Below are 23,675 nucleotides of genomic sequence, written 5' to 3' on the forward strand. Positions count from 1 at the left end.
ATTCTGAGATGTATAAACTATCTAGCTTTTCTCTAGAATGTCATGGATCTTTGCCCTCTAAAAGTAGGGTCAAGAGGCTTTTGGAGTAGTAACACTTGGCAGCAATACCTGATACATAGTAGATGCTTAATAAATGTTTATTGACTGGCAGGGTCCTTTATGAACCTATGTAATCTTTCTATGATTCCAAACCTGTTTAAAATTTTACTTCCCAGGATTCTACCATAAGCAATGACTGACAAAAGTCACTGTGTTTGACCTGAAAAGAGGTTTAGAATATGGGGTGGGGAAGGCAGGGACAGTTTTGATTTTGTCTTGGTATCCCACACTGAGCAGTGCCTGGCACAGAATAGGCACTTAATAAATGCTCTTTGAATGAATGAAGCAGTCAGGTAACTAGTATTTATTAAGCACCTACTATGTTCCAGATATTGTATTAGTTACTGAAGTTATGAAGTGAAGAATAAAGCATTCTCAAAGGGAAAGTACCTTCTGCTGTTTTAAGTGTTTTAGTCAATTAACAAGGAAGAGATTTTAAACATTTACTACATGTCAGGCACTATGTTAAGAGCTGGAGATACAAATACAAGTAAAAAGAAAGTCTTTGCCCTAGAGGAGCTTCCATTCTTGTGGAGCAAGATTATAAAAAGGGATCTGAAAAGCAGAAGGCGGGAGTTGGTGGCAAAGTTCAGAGAATGGGAGATGGCTGGTCTGGGCCCTCGCTCAGAAAGAAGTTTCTAGGGAGAACTCATCAATGGAAGAAGGGAGTGGAAGAGGTGGAAGGAGGAGGCAGCTGAGGAATGGTGATGAAGTCCAGAGAATGAAGGAGGGCCCAATTTCAAACCCAGTCAGTTTCAAATAAAATCCCTTCAGAAAGGATCTTACAACTCACATTTTATAGATGAGGAAACTGAGAATCACAGAGGGTATGTGTTTTGCGTAAGGTCACACCCCAGATCAGTGACAGAGACCTATCTCCTGACTCTCAGACCAATGTTTTCCTAGTATACCAGGCTACTTTAAACTTTTTTTAAAAAAAAATCAGTGCTTATGGAAGATTCTCCTATCAGTTCTATATCTCTAATAGCCCATTAATTAATATCACGTTGTTTGGCATTAAAGCTGGTGGCTTCTGGTAGCAGGACTTCTGTGGTTTTGCCTTATCTGATTCTATCCATTCATTTGGCTCAGTTTGCCATCCCTGGAGGATTTGTAACCTTTTTCTTTCAGGTTCATTCTAGAGAACATACATATGAAGGTACCCTGCTTCTAATCACCATCATGACAAGGATCTGAGTCCTATGCTCAGTTAGGTCAAGGATGAGTGAATTTCTTGCATCATTAAAGATGAAATCCATTCCCATAGGTAAGAATAAGCTTTGGCTAACTGTGAGCTATTGCATTTCCACTGGGACACTAATAGCCTGGAGAGGGTAGGAATATCTTCCTACTAGGCATGCACAAAGGGACTGATGGGTAAACTCAGATCTTTGTATTTTTTCCTGGGGATGGCCCAAGGGGTCTTACTCATTAGGCTCATTGTCGGGTTGTGTATGCCAGAAGAAAGCTTTTCTGCTTCCTGCTTTTCTCAGTTTTCCTAGAGCTTTTCACTGCATATGCCCATGTTTATTTGTTTACTGCATAAGCTAGGCTGGCATCTGCTCTGCCACTTTCTGCCTTTTCCTGCTTCCCTTTGTGCCTGTGCCCACTGAGCGTCTGTGAGCTTGTCTGCACACTGCAAGAGGGTGTCAGAAAACGAGCCTCTCCCAGTTTTCAATTTACTTTGCACAAATACAAAAGGCTACCAAGCCAATCCCTGCATTGGCAGAAGGGAAAAAAAAATCTATGCGAGGGAGGGGAGGAAACAGCTGGAATGGGACGATATAACTGCTGAGAACCCATGCTAGAGGAGGGGAAGAGTCATTCTGGCTCACTCTTGATACACGGTTGAGACCTGGATAGAAATCAGGTTATTTGGAAACATTTGGACTTAGCTCAGCTGTGCACAGCAGTCCATCTCAGAAGTGAGTGACACACAAATAGGCTGGTGACAAGTGCTAGCAATCACACAAGTTATTTCCTCTGTCCAGGCTGAGTAACATTTTTTCCTTTTTTTTTTTTAATCTATGTATCTGTGTATCTATTCATCTAATGTACCTACCAATCTACTTGTCCATCTCTGAGAAAAAAAAAAGATTATTAAATAACAAATTACTGGGGAGATCTCTGACCATGGGCAAAAATTTACCCCACCTAGACTATCTTATTTGGTGGAGTTGTTGCTCCACCCAACTAGAAAAACCTTACAAAGAGATTCTAGTCCAGTGAAATCTGACCTATTGCATTTTAGTCAGCCAGTTCTGAGTAGAGGTAGATCCCCTTTTTGTCTAGATTGCCCTAGGCAGGGGTAGTTTGGATAAGAGATAAGTCTCTTTGTGCAAGGGGGAGTAATCAGAGTCATGTCCCCCAGCCCCTCACTAGAATTAAGCCCACCTCTCATTATAATATTTATTTTTCTCATTAATTGTTAACCATTCAGAGGTGATTGCCACCCTCAGGGAATACCCACTCTTCTAAGGGCATATAAGCATTGAGTAGGTTCCATGAGGGGTCTTTGGAATTCAGGATTGCCACTGACCCCTTTTATTACCTGCTAGCATAATTAATAAAATGATTAATTACTCAGAAATTATGTCCCTCAAACTTTTTATACATCACATGTCTATGTATCCATGTATCTATGTATCTATCTAAGTGTTTGTCTCATGAATTGGTCCTTCTGAGCTTTGAAATCTGTGGATACAACCAGGCTTCTCATCTCCTCACTGATGCCCCTCCTTCTTGGTGCACTCAGCTGTTCCAGGAATGGCATGGAGCCTCTCTGAGCAGGGGCTTTGCCAGGGTGTGCTGAGGCTTGCTGCAAAGAGACGGGGGATGTCAGTGTCAAAACAGGGGACTGTAGATCACTATCCCACATGGGTGTTCATTTGTTTGTTCCTTCCTCCTTCCCTTTCTTTCTTCCTCTTTCCTTTTCCTTCTCTTCCTCCTCCTCCTGCCTCTGTAGAAATGTTTAGCTTTGAAAAAAATAATAGCTTCTATCACTCCCTAGAAGTGCATACATGGGAGATATGGAAGGATGATGGAAAAAAAGAGAAGAAAATGGCAAGAAGAGAGAAATATGAGGCATCTGATAGACATTTCTCAATCAATGACAAATGATTAGGCATATCCTTGATTAAACTCCTTAACCTACCCATTTTTGCTTAGATGTGTGGTATGGTTGGCAATTTGTTAATTAGTCACTTCACCTGGATTCAAATCTTGCCCTTTGTCACTTATTACTTGTTGTGGGGACAGCAGCTATAAATAGTGCTTAAAATCAGGTATTTAGATTGTGTTCATTTCACTTATTTATGCTCTCTTTGTTGAATATAAAGAAGAATTCACGAAGAAGAAGAAAGCACCAGGGAAAATTTGTTGAGAATTATTCAAATTAGAGTTGTCTCTTCCTCCCCCCCCCTTCATGGAAAAGTCCTCAATGAATTCCACTGAACATTCTAAATAACTGAATTTTCAGATAACTAAAGTTTATTACCCTAAACACCAACATTTAAAAAAAGTTTTAAAAGAAGACATTTTACCGAAATAAAGAAAATTATCTTTTTTTTTTTTCTAAAACAGTAGATTATAAACACATCTTAACCTTTACTTGATGATCCAAGGCATCACTATGAGCATCCATTATTGGACTGAGCTCGAAGACAGTTTGTTCTCTGTCTGCCTTTTTTAATTTCTGGGTCCTCCTGCAATAGCCATATCTCTGGCTATCAAGAGATGTTTGCCTTTAATAAGCAACACCATCCTATCCTGCTTCTCCTTTGCTGCTTTTGGCCAGCTTTGGGTTAAAAAATGATTAATGTTAATATAAAGTTTATATTAAATAAGATCCAATCAATGATCAAATAAGAGAAAGACTGGGGAGGGGGGAAATGGTGGGAAAGTGTAAGGATTTAGTGGAGTTTTGTTGGTAACTCATAAGCTTCTTGATGTTAGCTTTGAGTTCAGGCTGTGTTTGCAACAGCCTGAGGTTGCTAGATGACCGACTTCTTGATAAAGGGGGTATAACTTCATTTCCTTTGTAAAGGATTTTATGCCACCATTTTGGTTGTAGTTCAGAGTGTGATTCTAGTTTATGCTAGATAACTGAACACCCTAAACCACATAATGCAAGGCCATTTGTTTTGAGTTAAAAAACCAAACAAACACATGCTGCTAGCAGATTGCCAGAGCCCAGACAACAAGAAGGGTAAATGAATGTTGGTCAGTGAAGAACCAAAGGTAATGACTGGTGTGAGGATTATGGATGGAGCAGGTCTGAAAGAAGGAGGAATCAACAACTATCACGAAACAGCTGACCACTAGAGTGAGGGTTGCTGACTGGCTGGTATCAACATGGTGATCAGAGACAGAGGAGCAAGCATTAAAGCAACGACGACATCCTGAGGAAAGTAGCAGCTATGAGGGAGGCAGGATGGCTGAGTGGAAACATCACTAAATTTGGAGTAGGAGGTCTGGTTTTGAATGGTGGCTCTACTACTTATACCCTACCTGTGTACCTGGGGCAAGTCTTTTTCTGTAGGTGTGCTATTTGCCTTCAATAAAATGTAAGCCCCTTGACAGCAGGGACTGTTTTAGTCTTTGTTACTGTATCCTCAGTGCCTGGAACATATTAATGACTTAATAAATGCTTGTGGAATTGAAGTGAATTGAATTAACCTCTCTAAAGCTCAGTTTCTCATTTATAAAATGAAGGCTTTAGACTAAGTGACCTCTAAGTCGTCTTTCAACTCTAAATTTTAGGAACTTATTAAAAAAAAGAGAGACCAAAAAAGGAATACCTAACATGTAAAACAAAACACCAGAAACCAAGGGAAAAAAAATTTAATATGAAAAATTAAGGTGCTGATGGGGCAGACGTGATGAGTCCAGAGAGAAAAAGGAAAAAAAAAAGTTTTTGTGGGATAGAGAAGGGAGGAATATTCCTCAAAAGGATTTTTAAAACACTGCCACAACTCCCCCCAACCTCTCAAAAAGGGACAAAGAAGTGGATAGACAGACACCTAAGAAAAATGACTGGAAGCAGAGGCTATAAGTAATAAGGCATTTTTAATGTGTATTTATCTTCAATAATCACAAGTAATTTTTCCAAATCAAAGTTTGGGTTTAGTGAAGGCAGATGATAAATGGAGAGGAGGGGAACCAACAGGAGGGTAATGATCCTTACATAAAGACAAAAAGTTTGATGAATGTATTCATTCAAGAGGCTGGCATGTCTAACAAGATAGACCATAAATACGAATAGAAGGAGAGATGGAGATAAATGAAGACATTTCAAAAGATACAGGATTTTGTTGTTGAATGTGAATATGTGGGCAACTGATTCACAAACAAACCTCTGTCTTACTAACTCAAAAGTGAAGAAAGAGAAGAAACTGTGGAATTCAGAATGAATAGGGTAGGGGCCTTTAGGGCAGACACTTAGACAAGACTGGTCTTCCTTCATGTTGGTTCCCTAGATGAAATATCTTTCCCCTTAAGCTGCTTGAATTTTTCCATTTCTCTCTCTTTCCTTGTGAGAAATCTCATCAATTAGAGATTCATCGGGGTTAATACATTCTTTCTTTTAAAATACAAATGTCTATGGGAATGTTTTATCTCTTAGTCTTTTACACATTAATTTGAATTACTTCAATCAAATTGCTTTTCTCCCAACAGGAAAGCAAATGCTGAACTAATTCAGAGGTTTCCAATTTTTTTTTCATCCCTGACTTTGACTTTAAGTAAACCTTCCTATATCCCCTATCCAATATGAAAAGAAACAGATTCTAGAGTTTCCCATACATATAAAGAATAAAACACATCAATTAATTTCAATTGGATAATATGAGTATTTTCCAAATATTCCTGCCCTCTTGATGAACTTCTCATATAACTTTCATGAGGCTGAGAACTCTGGAGCTACCCGAAGAAATGAGAATTTTTATTGGTGATTGGAGGTAGGGCTGAGTGTGAACCCTGACTCAGAACTAAGAACTCAGATCAGTACTACTGGTATTATAGTTGTCCATCACTATGGATAAAATAGGCTTTTGAGAGTTGGTTTGAGAGCCTGGTCACCATCACTATGATAAACTACATTCTGTATCCCAAACATCCCTCCCCTAAGTGGATGACTGCCTGCAGTACTTGATAACTTAAAAGGAAAGACTGGAAGGCATTGTGCTGCAGCCAAAAATGTTGAAATAAGACAAACAAAACAAAATAAAATGGCAGTTGAAATCTTTGTTATGTATTACCTGGGTAACCCTGAGCAAGTCACTTAACCTCTCCGGGTTTCAATTTTTTTCATTTAAAAAAATGAGGCAGCTGAATTATAGCAAATGACCCCTGAATGTTTCAGATTCAAATCCAAGATCCTGTATTATCTTCTGAAATGCTTTTGAAAACATGTTATTCCAAGTTTTTATTTTTGTACTAATTTGGAGAAAGCAAAACATTTATTTTGGCATGCAACAATCTTTTCTGGTGTTGATGTCACAGGAATGGGGCAAGATCTGAGATGAAAGGATGTCGTTAGTGAGATACCAAGTCACGACACATTGCGGGGGGGGGGGAGTGCCTCTAGAAGTTTATGGGAAACTATGGCCCATCCATTCTTGAAACTTTCATGTTTCTAGCACTCCTTTTTATTTTGTAACTCTAGTAACTTTCATGATAGAGTATTCTTCATAGTTGAAAAAGGTTTGAGAGGCTTACAAATCTCCTAGAGGCTGAAAATTAAAAATAGTGGCTAATCTAGGCTCTGTTTTGTACACTCAGGAATTCATAATTGGGTTCACAGCAGTGTAAGAATCTAGGATGGCTATCTCCCTGAAATCTCATTCCCAAAATCAATATGGAGAAAGCACCTACTCTGTGCCAAAGTATCCTATTAGGTGCTGGAGATGTCCATGTAAGGCTGGCTCAAAGCCTGGAAGAGTTCTTTTTGGTTGCAGGAACATAGCCTAGGAGGAGACAATCTTATCGTCTAGCTTTTCTGCTTACTTATATTTATTGGCCTATGAGATCCGAAAGACTGAGCTGATCTGAAGTAGGTTTGTAAACAGAAGGTCCCCATGAGGAATTAAACAGGCAGTGATGTGGAATTTCTAAATCAGAGTGAGGCCACTGACAGAGAAGTTGCCCTTCATGACCAGGAAGTCAAGTTGAAAATAGATTTAAGCAGGAGGACACAAGTTGTGGTGACTCCGTGTTCCAAAGAGCTTTCTGAACAATGTGAAGAATATTCTTGAGAGGAGGAGGTCACAATCTTATGTACTATAGAATCATACCTTGCAGTGACCAGTAGTGACCACAGGATCAGCAGAGCAATATTAAGTAGTGCCCACGTGAGATGAGCAGCAATACAATGGGGAGATTTTACACTACACAGGACCTGCACGAACAAGGTTTAGCAGGAGTAGGAGGGGCACAATGACATTGACAGAAGACCTTGGCAGCCCTGGAGCACTGGACATGTGACTTGCCCCTCCAACTTGGGCCTTAGCTACATGTGCTCCCTTTGTGTCCCTCCATCCCTATATCCTTGTCCTATTTGTTCCCCTCTGTGTGTATGACCTGTCAATGTCTTCCATAGGGAAGGTGCCACCTCCTTAAATGTCATCTGGCTAGATAGTCTTTATGTGTAGCTCAACACACATGTTCCTTAGGTATATATATTCTTCCTCCTCACTGTGTATTCATGAAGAATACACCCTAGCTTTATAGGGGAAATGTTTTATTGCTACTTTTTATAATGCTATTTCATTGAATTCATTTGCTCTTAATTATTTCCTTTGACTCACTTGAACAACTAAACACATGTGAACTATGGTTTTGAGGGGATACATATCTACAAAGTGTTTTGTCTAGAGGACCCAAGAGATGAATTGGGAGGTGCCCCCAGATATGGTACTGCATACGTATGAGAAACAACAGAGACCTTGCCTGCAAGAAGCATATAATATAATGAAGGGATCATTCTAGGACTTAGTGGACCCTGGTTGGGTCCATTCACTGCTTTGGAGCAGTAGCTTCAGAATTCTCCATGACTTTTCACCTTATTTAGTAAATTAGCTTCCCCCCCTCCCCGCCGCAAAGAACAAAATGAAACAGTAATCTTCCAGGGTTACTTTTATTCCCTAGAGAGAAGAAGAAACCACCAGAGTTCACTGTTGCCTATCAAACCCCATAACATTTTGAAATGAATACTTTGAATTTCTTAAAGCATAGTCAAAGGTTATTGCTAGCATTAAGTTTCTATATGAGCTGATATTATTACTTTTGTTGGACACCCAAGGAATCTGAGAGCTAGAGATATTAAGGTTTAAAATGCCTTTCCTCTGCCCACATTTAGAATTCTCTGAAAATTTATGGCATTTTGATGAGCTGGTATGGCAAGAAATGGTGTGTAAGAAGTTTTGTCTTAACTTTCATTGCATATTCTACGTTAAGACTGAAGGTGTCAATCTCTGAGTTTGAGTTATCAGTTAGACTGAAATTTTATAGAAGGCATAAAATCTTAATCATTTTACTCAGTGCGGAAAGATGATGGAATTTAGGTAATCTGTATATAGGACTAAAGTAGGTGGGGCACCAGGGCTAGCAACTTTCTAGGAAAGCTAAGTCATAATGTACTCCTTTATATTTCCTTGGAATTAAAATACTTTATAAACATTTGTTCTTAGAAAAACTTACTCTTCTAAGAACAAAGGAGTAAATCAATCAATGACTTGGAAGGATAATAATTATTAGGTCAGCAGTTTAGTGAGGTGGAATTGATCAAATTCTATTACTCCTTGCTTTAAAACCAATAAATAATTAGCATTCATTGAATGCCCCATACGTACTAAGCACAACATGAGGTTGAATTGGCTATGTGCAAAAAGAGCTAGACAGAAAAATTTTCTTTTGCTATTCACATTACTGTCCTCTCAAAATCCCCAATGACTCACCTGGATTTGCTTTCTTTTGTCCATGCCTTATATCCCCCCTTACCCAATCCTGATTTGGGGGATGAGATTTCAGGGAGACGCTCGTCCTAGATTCTTTATTCATGGTCACATGTCCCATTCTTTATACCTTATTATGCCACAGCAGATAAATACTAGCTAAAGTTACGACCTTAAACTACACTAATGAATTAATGAATTAACCCCTCTCAGGAATTTGCGTTTTAGTGTTTTTCCAGATTTTCCCAGATAGAAATGACCCCTCTTCTTTCTGAAGTCAATTATTTTTTTGATCATGCATTTTTAATGAGCCTTCATACTTCCTTTTATTGGCTGTATGTATCAATTCCTCTATTAAAATATAAATTTCTAGAGTTCATGGAATATCTCTTACTAATCTTTATATTTCCCACAGTTCTTAACATAGTGGCTTGTATAGACTAGGCACTCAGCAATTTAAAATTAATTCTACAAGTATTTATTAAGCATTTTTTTTTGAAAGACAGAGTGTTAGGCACTTGGGCTATGATGAGAGAAATAAAATAGTTCTTTCCCTCAAGAAGCTTTCATTTCACTTAATCACACTTGTTAAGTATTTGTTAGGGAGACCTAATTATGTAAAGTAAAGCACTAGAGAGGCATTCAACAGATAATCTGGGTTTGTGTCCTACTTTTGGAGATTAATAGTTATATATCTGCTGGCAAGACTCTTCAAATGCCTGAATCTCAGTTTTCCAATCATAATCTCACAGCATAGAGTTGTTATGAGGGTCCAATGAGATAACATGTGTAAAGCATTTTGTAAACCTTAAAATGCTAGGAAAATGTCAGCTATTATGATTTGTAGAATAAATACATAATAAGGAAATTTTAGACAGGTGGAACTTTGTTTGGCATCTCTCAAATAAAACCACATAGGCAAAATTCTGCTCTGCATACATTTAGGGCCAATCCCAATACTACATATTAAGGCTAGCTGTATATATGCCATTTATATTGTATGAGTATAATAGGTGTGGCATTCACTATAATGTTGTAGCTTATTTTATGATTCTAAGCTTAGGTATGTAAAATCAAATTGTTATATTTTCTCCCTTAAAGGTAATATATAATTCTTTGTTAAAAAGCTGAATTTAAACCACATAACCAAACACTACATTTAAAGGTAATTCATATGAAGAAAGCTTTAAAAAAAAGTCTAAAGTGCAATTTAGTATTTTTTCCACTAATCATTCATTGACACCCATCACAGCTTAATTTAACCCTACACATCCTCAGATGCCTGATAAATTGTTGCTTCCTAGTGACTAAAATATTCATATTCCTTGACCCCGAGATCCACTGCTTAGGTATATATATTCACACACACTTCAGGTAGGTCAGTGATAAAAAGAGAGGTCTCATACATATGAAAATATTTATAGCAGCACTTTTAGAAACAATAAAGAGTAGGAAACAAATTAAAAGCCCATTGACTAGAGAAAGGCTTAACAATTTGAGATACATGCATGTGATGGGAATAATGGTGCTCTGTAAGAAATGATGAATGCAGAGAAGTGTAAGAAGGGTAACAGATGGATGCAAAGTGAAGAAAGCAGAAAACAATATATACAAGCAGGAAAACTATGCACGACTATAACAAAATGGAAAATATGACAAAAAGAAAACAATTGACATTGAATATTTTGAAAATATAATGATCAAACTTGGCTCCAAAGAATAGCTATAAGAATACAAGTCCCTTTCTTTCATGCCAAACTCGGAACTATGGGCATAGAGCCCTGTTTATAATCTGTGACTTGATCAATGGTTGTATGGACTACTGAACTGATGGCTTTCCCTTCTCCCTCTCCTTTATTCTTTGTTGTAAGTGATGGCTCTCTGGGAGAAGAAAGGGTGATGGGAAATGGGAAATGATGTAAGAACAAAAAAAAAACCAAACCCTGTTCCTTCCTAACTTTCCCTGAATACTATCATGGAGTTAAACTGCTTCAGGGGACAGTAGAACCTTTTAGTATAATATTTAGTATGATAATAATAATAACCTACTTAGTATAATATAATTTAGCATAACCTTTAATATAATAATAGTATAATTTTAGCATAATATAGTATAATAATGATAATATGGTATAATATTTTATAATTTCAGGCTTTTTGACACACAATTGCTTCTTGATTTCCAGCAGTTTCTTTCAGTCACAGACATAAATGATTTTTTTATATATGTGTGCGTGTGTATATATAGATAGATAGATAGATATATCATCTATCTATCTATCTATATATACACACAAATTTATGCTGCTAGAGTTAATCAAAAGGGGCAACATTAGTTGATGATTCTATTTTTCTTTTATTCATTCATTTATTTTTCTATTTATTCATTCACCAATCATTTCACACTCCTTAACTTCTAGGGAATTCTCTGCCAATTCCCTCTTTTTTGCTTTTTTGCCCCCCATATGGCAGAAACGAGGAGAGAACGTTATTGATTGATTGATTTCTGAGTCCAAAATTGTCTCTATCTCCACTACACCTCAATGCCTCTTGATACAAAATAAAATGTATACTGTTGTGTACATGTTCTCTTTCCTGATAGAATGTAAGCTCCTTGAGGGCAAGGCCTGTTTCATGTTTGTCTTTGTATCCCCAGTGTCTAGCACAGTGCTTTGCACATGCATGTTTGTTGCTTAATACAAACTCTTAACTCTTAGAGTGTAAAAATAGGCGATAATAATAATAATTGCTAACGTGCCTTATGATTGCAAAATATTCCAGACTATGTCAAGTGTTTTTGGTTCTACAACTGAATAATTTCTGACATTTATGAATTCTCTGAAGTTTACAAAGTGTTTCAACTAATGTTATTCCATTTGATCCTCACATCTGCTTTACTAGGAGCTATGGACCATGGGCAGTATTCTGCTCCTTTTGTAGATGAAGAATCCAGAGAGATCAGGTGAGAGCTTCTTTTCGAATGTTTTGCCTTTTCTAGTACTGAAACAGCTCCTAGACTGTCCCTTAGCTCTTAACTATTTCCAGCAATTGTCAGCTCTAATTTATTATATTTCTGAATTTTATCTTTTCTTTATATTCATGTTACTACAGATTAATATTTCAGCGGAGGTATGATAGTAATGACATTATGACTTCATAGTCGTGGTAACGATGATAATAGCTAACATTTCTATAGCCCTTTTAAGGGTTTGCAAAGTGCTTTTTATGCATTATCCCATTTGATTCTCACAACAGCCCTATGAAGTAGGTGCTACTATCATCATTCACATTTTACAGAGGAGGAAACTGAGACTGAGAGAGGTTAAATCACTTGCCCGGGGTTCCACATTAATTCAGTTTCAGTGACAAGCTTCAAACACAGGTCTTCCTTACCCTAGGTCCAGTCCTCTGTGTGCTCTGCCATGTTATTGCTGTTCAGTTGTTTTTAGTCGTGTTCAATCCTTCATGACTCCATTTGGGTTTTCTTGGTAAAGATACCGGAGCAGTTTGCCATTTCCTTCTCCAGCTCATTTTACAGGTGAGGAAACTGAGGCAGCATTAAGTGACTTGTTCAGGGGCACACAGCTAGTGTCTGAGACCAGATTTGAACTCAGGAAGACTCATCTTCCTGATTCTAGTCCCAGCTCTCTATCTACTGTGCCTCCTGCGCCCAAAAAGTTCAAATACCGTTGTATGAGAGACATATACTACATTCCTACCTAAAGGTAAATGCTCCTTTTCTCTAATTCCCTTGAAACTCTCACTGCCCCACTTCAACAAGTTGTTTATCTATTTCGTTCTCAGGAGCTGCTCAGCTATGACAGGGCTATTGGGGAAAACTTTCTGTTCAACCTCATTCCCATGCACTCTGAATTGATGGACTGGATAATAATACTTAATACTTTCTGTATTACATACATCTGCTTCTTGCCTGTGGAATCATCATCTATGAATGAGAAACAGCTATAGTTGCTAAGCTAATAGAAGGGGGAAAATGGCACTATAATGCTGTAAAGGCAGCAAAATACATTCTAAAGTCATTTGGGAGGGATTCAGAGATTAATTTTTTCATGTTAATCTTACTGACATGAATTCTGACGGTGGGAGCTCCATCCCATTTCTGTCTTTTTTCATCATCAGGCCACAAAGCTTCTGAAAACTGACTACAAAGTACATGGCACTGAAGTCACTCATCATATTGGGATCACACTCTGGAAATTGCATGAGGGTTTAAAATAATAATGAAAAAAGTACTCGTGTGTGAAGGCTCTCAGAGCACATTGCAAATAAGCAAAGAGTAGGAAAATTACATAGGAGGTGGGAAGAAGACTCAGCCCTCTGCATTACAAATATCAGGTCATCTGAAGATTGGCAATAGGGGCAACTAGGTGAGCCGTGGATAGAGCACTAGCCCTGGAACCAGGAGGACCTGAGTTCAAACGTGGCCTCAGACACTTACGAGCTGGCTGACTGGTCACTTAACTCCACAAGCCTCAAAAAAAAAAAAAGACTGGCAGTGAAGAAATGTGCATTTGTTGATTTGTAACTTTCTGTTACAATGGGTTGACATTTTCCTTATCTAAGAAAAGGAGGCTGACTTTTGCCATTCAATAAGTAGATTGGTGGCAGAGTAGGACTTGGAATTTCCTGTATTTGGAATCAAGGATATATATTCAAATCCAGCCTTAGATACTTTCAAACTGTATGACCCTGGGCAGAGCACTTAAATTCTCCCTCTCAATTTCCTTATCTTTAAAAGTGAGATAAAAGAGCTGGTACCTACCTCACAGGGTTGTTGTAAGGATCAAATATGTATGCGGTTCAATTGTTTCAGTTGTGTCTGACTCTTTGTTATGCCATTTGGATTTTTTTTTTTTTGGCAAAGATACTGGAGTGGTTTGCCATTTCCTTTTCCAGTTTATTTTATAGATGAGGAAACTGAGGCTGAACAGGGTTAAGTGACTTGCCAGGGTTACACAGCTAGTAAGTGTCTGAGACTAGATTTGAACTCAGGAAGATGAATCTTCCTGACTGTAGGGCTGGCGCTCTATCTAAAACCTAGCTGTGATGCTTTGTAAACCTGAAAGTGTTCTATAAGTGCTTCACATTCACGTATGTGTGTGTGTGTGTCTGTGTGTATCTCTCTCTCTCTCTCTCCATACATATATATATATATACATATATATATATATTATATATATACATATATATATATATGTATGTATGTATGTATGTATGTATGTAAGTGGATAGATAGATGGATGGACAGATAGATGGATAGATGGATGGATTATCACAGGCCAGACGGATGGACAGATAGATGGATAGATGGATGGATTATCACAGGCCAGACAAAGGAGCATTAGACTGAGGTCTTTGAAGGCAAGGACTGTATTTTACCTCTTCCTGTATCCCCAGCACTTAGCACAATTCCTGGCATACAGCAGGCACTTAATAAATGTTCATTGACTAACTGGTGGATAGAGAGTTCATTTCTAAGTCTAAAAGACCTGGATTTAAGTTCCCCTTCTGACATAGGTTGCTGTATGATTTTGAATCAATCATTTAACTTTTTGGTATCCCAAGAAACTCTCTAAATGGTAAGTTGCCAACCATTTACTGATTTACATCATTAGAATTTTCTTTTACTGGGAGCTATTACACTGATGAAACCATAGGTTCAGACCAAAAAACCCCATGCAAAACTAAATCAATACAAGGCACTTTGACAGGTACTGGGAATATGAAGACACAAAGCATTTCTTGCTCTGAAGGAGATGACATTCTACTGGGTGGAAGTAAGATGTACATAGAAAAGTAAATGCAAAATACACTCCTATAAGTAGACCATAACATAGCCAACAAGGAATTATAGAGAAGTAGTGTGAAGGGCATCAACAAAGAATTGTAGGCTTGTGGAAAGAGTAGCCCATGTGCTCTATTGGTAGCCATGTGATGGCAAAAGAATACCTTAGCATGTTGAGTGGACCCTCTCTGAAGAACTGATGGGAAAACAGGATGAGTCCCACAGGATGGGCACACTTAGATAGTTATGCTCTGATTGCTAGATAGCATGGCAGAGAATATCTGACCTGGAGTCAGGAAGACTTGAGTTCAAATCCAGACACTTATTAGGTGTGTGACCGCAGGCAAGTCACTTAACATCTGTTTCCCTTAGTTTCCTCATTTGTAAAATGGGGATAATAGTACCTACCTCCCATGGCTGTTGTGAGGATCAGATGAGATAATAATTATAAAATGCTTAGTACAGTGCTTGGCTCATAGTAAGTGCTATATAAATATTAGCTATTAAGATGGTGATAATGAAATATCCATACTGATAATACAGATCTATTTTACATATATGTGTATATATATACGTATATATATACATATATACGTATATATGTATATACATATATATACATATACATATATATGTATATATATGTATATACATATATACATATATACATATATATGTATATATATGTATATACATATATACATATATACATATATATATATGTATATATATATATATATATATATATACATATATATATATATATATATATACATATATATATATATATATATAATACGAGCTGGGGTGGCAGTGTTTTCTGGGGATTCCTACTGCCTTGGTTCATTCTTCTAAGTCCATGACTTTTTGCTTTTCACAGCAGTGAAGATGAAGTAAGCTTTAACAGAGCAGATAAGCACTCCCCAAGGTTGCATAGAACAAACGAGTAGCTAGTTCATGCTCCTGGGAAAGAATCTATCAACGGGTACAACACAGGAGTTTTTAAAAGTACATTTTCTATTTTCCTGCTTGTACATCCAATGGCATTGTATCCTTTCCTCTGGATTTTTAAGGAAACTGGAAAGTTAGTTTTGGATGTCATTAAAAGCCCATGTAAAGGGATGTCCAGGTTACTCTGATTATTCCTGCATGCTAGTAAGTATGAATTAGAGCCATGTGATAGATAATGATAGTCAACAAAGGCAGTGCCAATACATAAGGATAGGAAAAAAATCATGGGACATTAAGAGAAAGCTTGGATGGAGACCAAGGAATCTCTAACAAGAATACTTTGCACTGGGGAGAGGTTTGCAATTTCCCCCAAAGGGGTTAGTCTGTTCATGATCTCATTTGCTTCTCTTGACAACTCATCCAGGAAGGTTAAGGAAGGTTAATTAACCCCATTTTATAGAAATAAAAGAGGTCAAAGAGATTCAAGTGACTTGGCCTTATACAAATTCGGGGACAGTTGGGGCCAGATTGTGGTCTTCTGATGCCTTTTTGGGTACTCTTTTCCTGTGGAATAGATTATTTTGAGGGCAGGGAATATAATGGTAAAGGCAGCTAGATGATGAAGTGGACAGAGCACTTAGCTGGGAATCAAGAAGATTCATCTTCCTGAGTTCAAATCTGGCCTCAGATATTTACTAGGTGTGTGACCCTGGGCAAGTCATTTAACCCTGGTTGCCTCAGTTTCCTCATCTGTAAAATGAGCTGGAGAAGGAAATGGCAAAACACTCCAGTATCTTTGCCAAGAAAACCCCACATGGGGTCACAAAAAGTTAGACATGACTGAAATAATTTAACAACAATGAATATAATAGTTTCCTTTGACTTTGTATCTGTGGTGCCCAGTACAGTGTTTTGTTCATAGCAGGCACTCGATAAATGCTTATAGAAGGAACCCAGAATACCTCATTGATGTTGTACTGACACCATGCAAGCTAACATAATTGGCATTCATTCAGAACTTCAGAGTGTTTCATACACGTGACATCATGTGAGCCCCACAACAACTATATCAGGGATGCACTCTCCAGTACTGCTACCCCCATTTTTAAACATGAGTCATGTCTGACTCTCTGTGACCCCATTTGGGGTTTTCTTGGCAAAGATACTGGAGCAGTTTGCCATTTCGTTTTCCAGATCGTTTTATAGATGACGAAACTGAGGCCAACAGGGTTTACCCGGAGTCACACGGCTAGTAAGTGTCTGAGGCCAGATTTGAACTTGAGTCCTCCTGACTCCAGGGCTGATGCCCTATTCACTGTGCCATGAAGCTGCCCTAACATGAGTAAACAGGATTAGAGATGAAGTGACTTCCTGTTAATTACTCAGCTAATAAGTACCAGAGGCAAGCTTTGAACTCGGGTCTTAATGGCTCCAAATGTAACACTCCACTATGATATGCTGCCCCTAAATTGATACAATGAAATAAATAGTCTGGTGTAGGAAGGCCCAGGAGTCATCTTTTAGCTAATCCTGACAACTATGAGATCATTTTTTTTTTTAAACTTCTATCCAGACTGGGTTTTTTTGTACTGTAAGAAAACCCTCCATCAATTCTGTGGTCATCCTAGTGTTTCTATGACTTTCCTGATTTTCCATTATCCACAAAGATATGAGGACAAAAGCCATTTAAAATGTACACTGAAACTGGATTTCCTTAGAACAGAATTATGATTTGATTAAATTTCCTGCAGTAAATAATCTGTCATTTAAAACCACCTCTCCAGGGGACAATTCCAAATCAGAATCTAAACAGAAATAGTCATAAGCCATTTCCATAGACATGCAACCTCATTTGGCCTTATAGCCCCTAACTGGGGCTACTCGGTTTTAATTCTAACAGGCTTTGGAGCATATTTGCAGGGGCACTGAGAAATTTATATTTCGTGTTAGACTTTTCAGCAGTTATTGGTCCTGGCATTGGAAAATCATTAGCATCCAGCAAGAAGAAAATCGATGCTGTTGGTGTGAGGCATGACATTACAAGCTCATAATTTTATCAGCCTTTTCAGGCCTAGGAGTATGGAAGATGAAACATGGCCAATCACTGAATTATAGACGAATTCTCAGGGCAGTCTCAGGGAGAATGAAGAGTTGGAGCAATCTTCACAGAGCAGCAGCAGTCATGACATTGAGGCCCAAGCCCGGATCAAGTTTTTTGTGTAGGAATTTAATGGACTGTTTGCCTGTTTCCCATAGGCACTTCAGGCTGGTATATCTTCATCCTTACTTTTCTCACCAACCTTTTCATTCCTAACTGGAAAACTGCTGAAGTGTTTCATTAGGCTAATGTAAAGGAGGAAATAAAGTGACTTAGAGTGGGGAAGACTTGGGTTCAAATTTTGCCTTGATACTTACCAGCTGTGTGGTTGTGGACAAATCATTTAACCTCTCTGAGGCTTAGTTTCCTCATCTGTAAAATGGCACCAGTAATATTTACACTACTGGCTTCACAGAGCTGTTGTGAAGCTCAAAAGAAATAAGGTATAAAAGCACAAATATTATTAAAGCCCTATGCTTTTTGTGATTTCTGAGGAGGGAATCTTGCATGACAGACGTAACTTTCACACACTTTTGAGGTATCCTGATGTTTCTCCACTTTTTATTTGATCTTTCTGAATCAGTCAAATGTGAATGGAACAAATAACTAAAATCATTATATTTCCTTCACCAGAATGATTTTATCTGAACTCTAATAGATGGTAAGCTTTATTAGGGTAGAAACCACGTCACATTTAAATGGTAACTTCCCCAACACCTATCAAAATTATTCTGAACATTGTAAGCGCTTAATAAATGTTTATTGAATTAAGCCAAATCCCTGGATTTTATTCTAAACTGGTCTGGCCTTAGAGTCCCACTGAGGGAGAAAGAATGTTAAATATTAGTAATCCCAGAATCTCTGCACTGGGCTTTGGTCAGCCCTAAACTCCCTAGGATAGAATGGATTAGGTTTGATTTGCTTCTTCTCCCATTCAATGGCCAGAATGAGCATTCTTGGTTGCAGATTATTTGCAGATGAATTCAACCCTGTACCCCTGAGGTGACATAGTAGATCTCAGGGTCTGCTGAACAGTGGACTGAATTTGTAGACTGTATTCACTACATCTGTATCCCTGTGATCTTTCTGAGTAGAATAGGATACAGAGGAAGCACTGCCATCTTTCTTCTATCAGAGGCTATTGTTAACCATTCTGTGGCCACGGTGCAATGTTTAGAAGGGGGTGTAAAATGGTTCATCATCAGCCATATGACAACATGGAAACTACCAAAAGAAGTCTCCAGCCCTACTTGAACACTATTTTTTCTACTTCATTTCAATGCTGCTTGGCACATTAACCTTGTTCCTCCTGTCACTGAGGCCATTTGACACTGGACATAAATGATTCACCATTGGGAAGCAGAGTGAAATCCCAAAGCTAAAATCAGGTTAACCGAAGCATACCTAGTAGGGAAGGGCACCTACTTTGCTACTTGAATTTATTTGTTTTATTCTAGTCGATATGTCTGGAGAACAACTTCAGCAGAGTTATAATTCTTTAAGCACTGCTACAAATATTTGATGAAAAAGACTGAACAAGCAATATCCCAGCAAGTTCAAAGGAAAATGGAAGGAATCAGCTGTGCATCAAGGAGATTAGGAGCTTGACTGGCAAAACACACAGATGTGTGCCAAGCTAGACTTTGCTTGTGCCTACCAAGAGGTGGGACCAAGACAGCTACCCCCTGCTTCCTGGCTACTTCCAGAAGCCCCCTTTCTCTTCTAATAGTACCAAACCAGATCCCTGTCACGCTTGTCACAAATTAATTGTCCTGGGTCATGCTACCTCTTGCCTTCTGTTTGGACTCGTGGACATATATCCTGCTGCTCATGCCTATTATAGGGCAGGCTTCTTGATGACTCACAGGAAACAACCCTGCCTCCTAGGACCTTGAAGGACAACTTTGAACCTTCTAATCACCTATCTTCCACAGTGAACGTGTCCCCATCCACTTATTTCCTGCCTAGACTCATTCCTCAAAGGTTAACACAGTCTTATCCACTATCACTCTCCTTATCCCAGTAACACTGAACCTCCATTTGCCAAGGAGCAGGTCTCCCTTCCAGCCTCTGCTTTCCACTCCTTCATTCCCATCCACCTCAGGCCTAAGTCCCCAGTATCCCACTTTAGATCTCCCTGCTTCTCTCTTTCTTATACTCTAGAACAGGGCTTCTTAAACTTTTTCCACTGGTGACTCCTTTTCACTTTTAGCATTAAGTAATATTAGTAGGTGTTGCATGGGCGGAGGGCATGTGCAGTGCAAAGTGCACATGCTGTGTGTTCAGAACTAAGGCTGCAGTGAAGTTGTGTGATGCAACATGGGTAAGCGCTGCCAGAAACACCACAGATTCATTACGTGTTTGATTTTGAATTAATTTTTGGTTGTTCCACGTTCAGAAACTTTTTACTGTTGCCAAATTTTTCGCCACCACATATGGAGTTGTAATCAGCAGTTTAAGAAGCGTTGCAAATGCCTGCTCCATAATTAACAAAGTTCCCTTCATCTTAAACTTCTCTTTCAGACCCTTCATCTTCTAGCACTAAGACCCAGCTCCCTCCAGGTAACTCTGAATGTCTGGCCAGTCTTCTGCTATACTTTTTAATCCCCTCCCCATATGTCTCTACTTATTGGTCACTGAGGGAAAGTAAATGCTCTCCATTGCTACTTCCAAACTCTTCTCTCTCCAGCTATCACTTAGCAACATCTGTTTTGAAATTCACACTGTCCAAATTTTATTACCCAATCCAGATTCTGTTAATGACTGACTGTCATGGCATTCTTTTCCCTTCCTCAATGAGTTTAGTGCCTAGTTCACAGTCTTCTTTTTGATTCCAACTCCTGTCCTTATACTAGAAGCTTTCAGTATACATCTAATGCCCTTAACACTTTAATTTTTTATTTCCCCAATCACTTCAGCTCCCATGACCTTCTCCTCTATTCAACCTCAGCTACACACATCACCAATATGTGTTTCACTTCTATGTACATCAACCCCAAAATTCCTTTATTTGATCATCATACCAATCCATGTTCTTCATGATCCCTGGTTCTATTCTTCATCTTTACTGTGAACACCAATATATCCATCTCTCAACAGTTTCCCAGTCCATCATCCTTGCTCTGGCTACATTTTCTTCCTATTTCAATCTTGAGCCGTCGGTGGACCATTTCAGTTTTACGGTATCCTCTGTTTTCAAATTTCTTGCCCACTTGTCCAAGCGCTTATAGTCTATATTAATACCACCATCTTCCTTCTTTGCTCGTAACGTGTGATGCTAAATAGAGCTAGAGGAAATCATGAAACTGTACGAAATAGGCAAACTGCAAATTTATGTCACTGAAAGGCAATCATTTTACTTCTCCCTAATTGGTTATCTATCCAACTTACTATAATGGCTGTGCTAAACCTTCCTTTTTAATTCTTAAACCTCCCATTGGACCACTTCCACCTACTCTTATAGGTGAGGACTTCAGTTCTAGGTTCATTGAAAAAATTGAGGCCATTCACCAAGACTATCTTCTTCTCTTTTCTCCATTTTATAGCCCCCTGACATCATCACTCACTATTTCTCACCTTACTTCAACCTACAATAATGAAGAGGTCCTTCTTTTTGCCAAGTTCAACCCCACTATGTGCAACTTTGATCCCATTCACTACCAGCATATTACCTTCAATATTATCCCTGCGCTCGCTCTCTCTCTCTCTCTCTCTCTCTCTCTCTCTCTCTCTCTCTCTCATCTTCATTTTTCCCCTATCTTCTGGCTTCTCCACTGTTGCCTACAGACATGCCCATGTGACTGTCATCCTTAAACCACTCTCATTTACTCTCACCATCCCCTCTAGCTTCTGTTCTATATTCCTCCCTCCCCCTTCTTTTATGACTAAATGATATGAGAAAGCCATCTACACGGGGTGTCTCCACTATCTCTCTTCTCATTCTCTCCTAAAAACTCTGCAGTTTAGATTTCAACCTCATCACTCCACTGAAACTGCCCTCTCCAAAGTTACAGATAATCTCTTAACTGCCAGATTGAATGGCCTTTTCTCAGGCAGTCAGTTGACAAGCACTCATTAGATGCTTATGGGCCAGGCATCATGCTAAACTCTGTGGATACAAAAAAAGGCAAAAGATAATCTCTGCTTTCAAGGTTTTCATCTTGACCTCTCTGTAGCAGTTGACACTTGAGTACTTTCTCTTTCTTTGTTGGGTTTTCACATCACTTTTTCTTGCTGATTCTGGACTCTATTACTGTTAAGGGCAGCACTATCTTCTAGTCACTCAGGTTCATCACCCCAGAGTCATCCTTGACCTTTTAATCTTTTATTCATCTCATGTATCTACTCAGTTGCCAAATCTTGTAATTTCCCTCTAATATACCCCCTTGCATCTTCTCACACACTTCCACCCCTTTTCAGGCCCTCATCTTCTCTTGTCTTGATTATTTCAATGACCTTCTAATTGATCCTCCTGCCTCTCCATTCATCTTTCACACAGCCACCAAAGTAATTTTTCTAAAACATAGGTCTGACCATGACATCTCCTACTCAGTAATCTCCAGTGGCTCCCTATTACCTCTAAGATCAAATATAAACTACTCTGTTTGGCATTTAAAGATTTTTACAACCTGGATTCTTTCTGCCTTTCCAATCTTACGTATTATGAATCTCCATGTAATCTATGATCCAACCATTCTTGCCTACTATCAGAGGCATGCAGGAACCAGCTCCTTCTGGCTAGATGATTGTTAAAATGTCAGCGTGAGTATTTGTACCTTTGTACAAATTTGTACCAGGTAGTGCTGTGAATAGAGTGCTGGGCCTGGAGTCAGGAAGAACTCAGTTCAAATCTAACCTTAGATACTTCCTAGCTATGTGACCTTGATATTTCCTAGTTGTGTGACCCTGGGCAAGTCACTTAATGCTGTTTGCCTCAGTTTACTCATCTGTAAAATGAGCTGGAGAAGGGAATAGCAAACCATTCCAACATCTTCGTCAAGAAAACCCATGAAGTGGGGTCACGCAGCGTTGGACATGACTGAAACAACTGAACAACAATAACAACATTTGTGCTTTGGAAATGGCCAAACACCAAAAATTAAGGCTTGATTTACTGTTTTGTGGTTGCCTAAACTTAAGAAAGTGATGGAGTAAGTGTTAATACTGTAGATAAAACTTAAAAGTCTGTTCAATGTTTTGTATACCTCTGCCTAAGATTCTCCTTCTTCTGTCTCCATACCTTTGTACTATTGTTCCCAAGACTAGAACGCTCTCCCTCCTTTATCTCTGTCTCCTATAATTCCTCTCTCCATTTAAGATTCATCTCCAACTTTCTGTGGGAGGATTTTCCTGGCCCCTCAGCCAGTGGTGTGTCTTACTCTGTGGTGAGCATCTGTCTCCTCTGTATGAGCCCATTTATGTACAGGTTATCTCTCCCAATAATATGCAAGCTTTTTGATAACAGATTGTTTTTGCTTTTTATCTGTATCCTCAGAGCTTAGCAAAGTGCTTGGCACATAATAAGCTTTAATGAACATATGTTGATTGATTGACTGAGCAAAAGAAATCACCAAAAGGCAGGGTGAGAGAGGAAGCCTCTTTACATATCTGGAACCAAAGTCATAAGGAGGAATTCTTTCCCCTGGGGTAAATTCAATGGGAAGGTTTGCTTGGTGCAAAGCATAGCTGAGCAGTGCAGTTATCTGGACAAAAAGGTGGGCTATTCTACAAAAAACCTAGACCATGTTCTTCAAACCCCTGAAGGAGGTAG

General features: G+C 38.7%; 1 protein-coding gene across 1 annotated transcript in view; it reads right to left on the reverse strand.

Moving 5' to 3' along the window:
* The window catches only part of TRPM3 (transient receptor potential cation channel subfamily M member 3), a 373,306-nt gene that overhangs the window by 207,270 nt on the left and 142,361 nt on the right, over nt 1-23,675 (reverse strand).

The sequence above is a fragment of the Phascolarctos cinereus genome, unplaced genomic scaffold, assembly GCF_003287225.1.
Source record: "Phascolarctos cinereus isolate Bilbo 61053 unplaced genomic scaffold, phaCin_HiC Scaffold_4;HRSCAF=312, whole genome shotgun sequence".
Classification (NCBI taxonomy): domain Eukaryota; kingdom Metazoa; phylum Chordata; class Mammalia; order Diprotodontia; family Phascolarctidae; genus Phascolarctos; species Phascolarctos cinereus.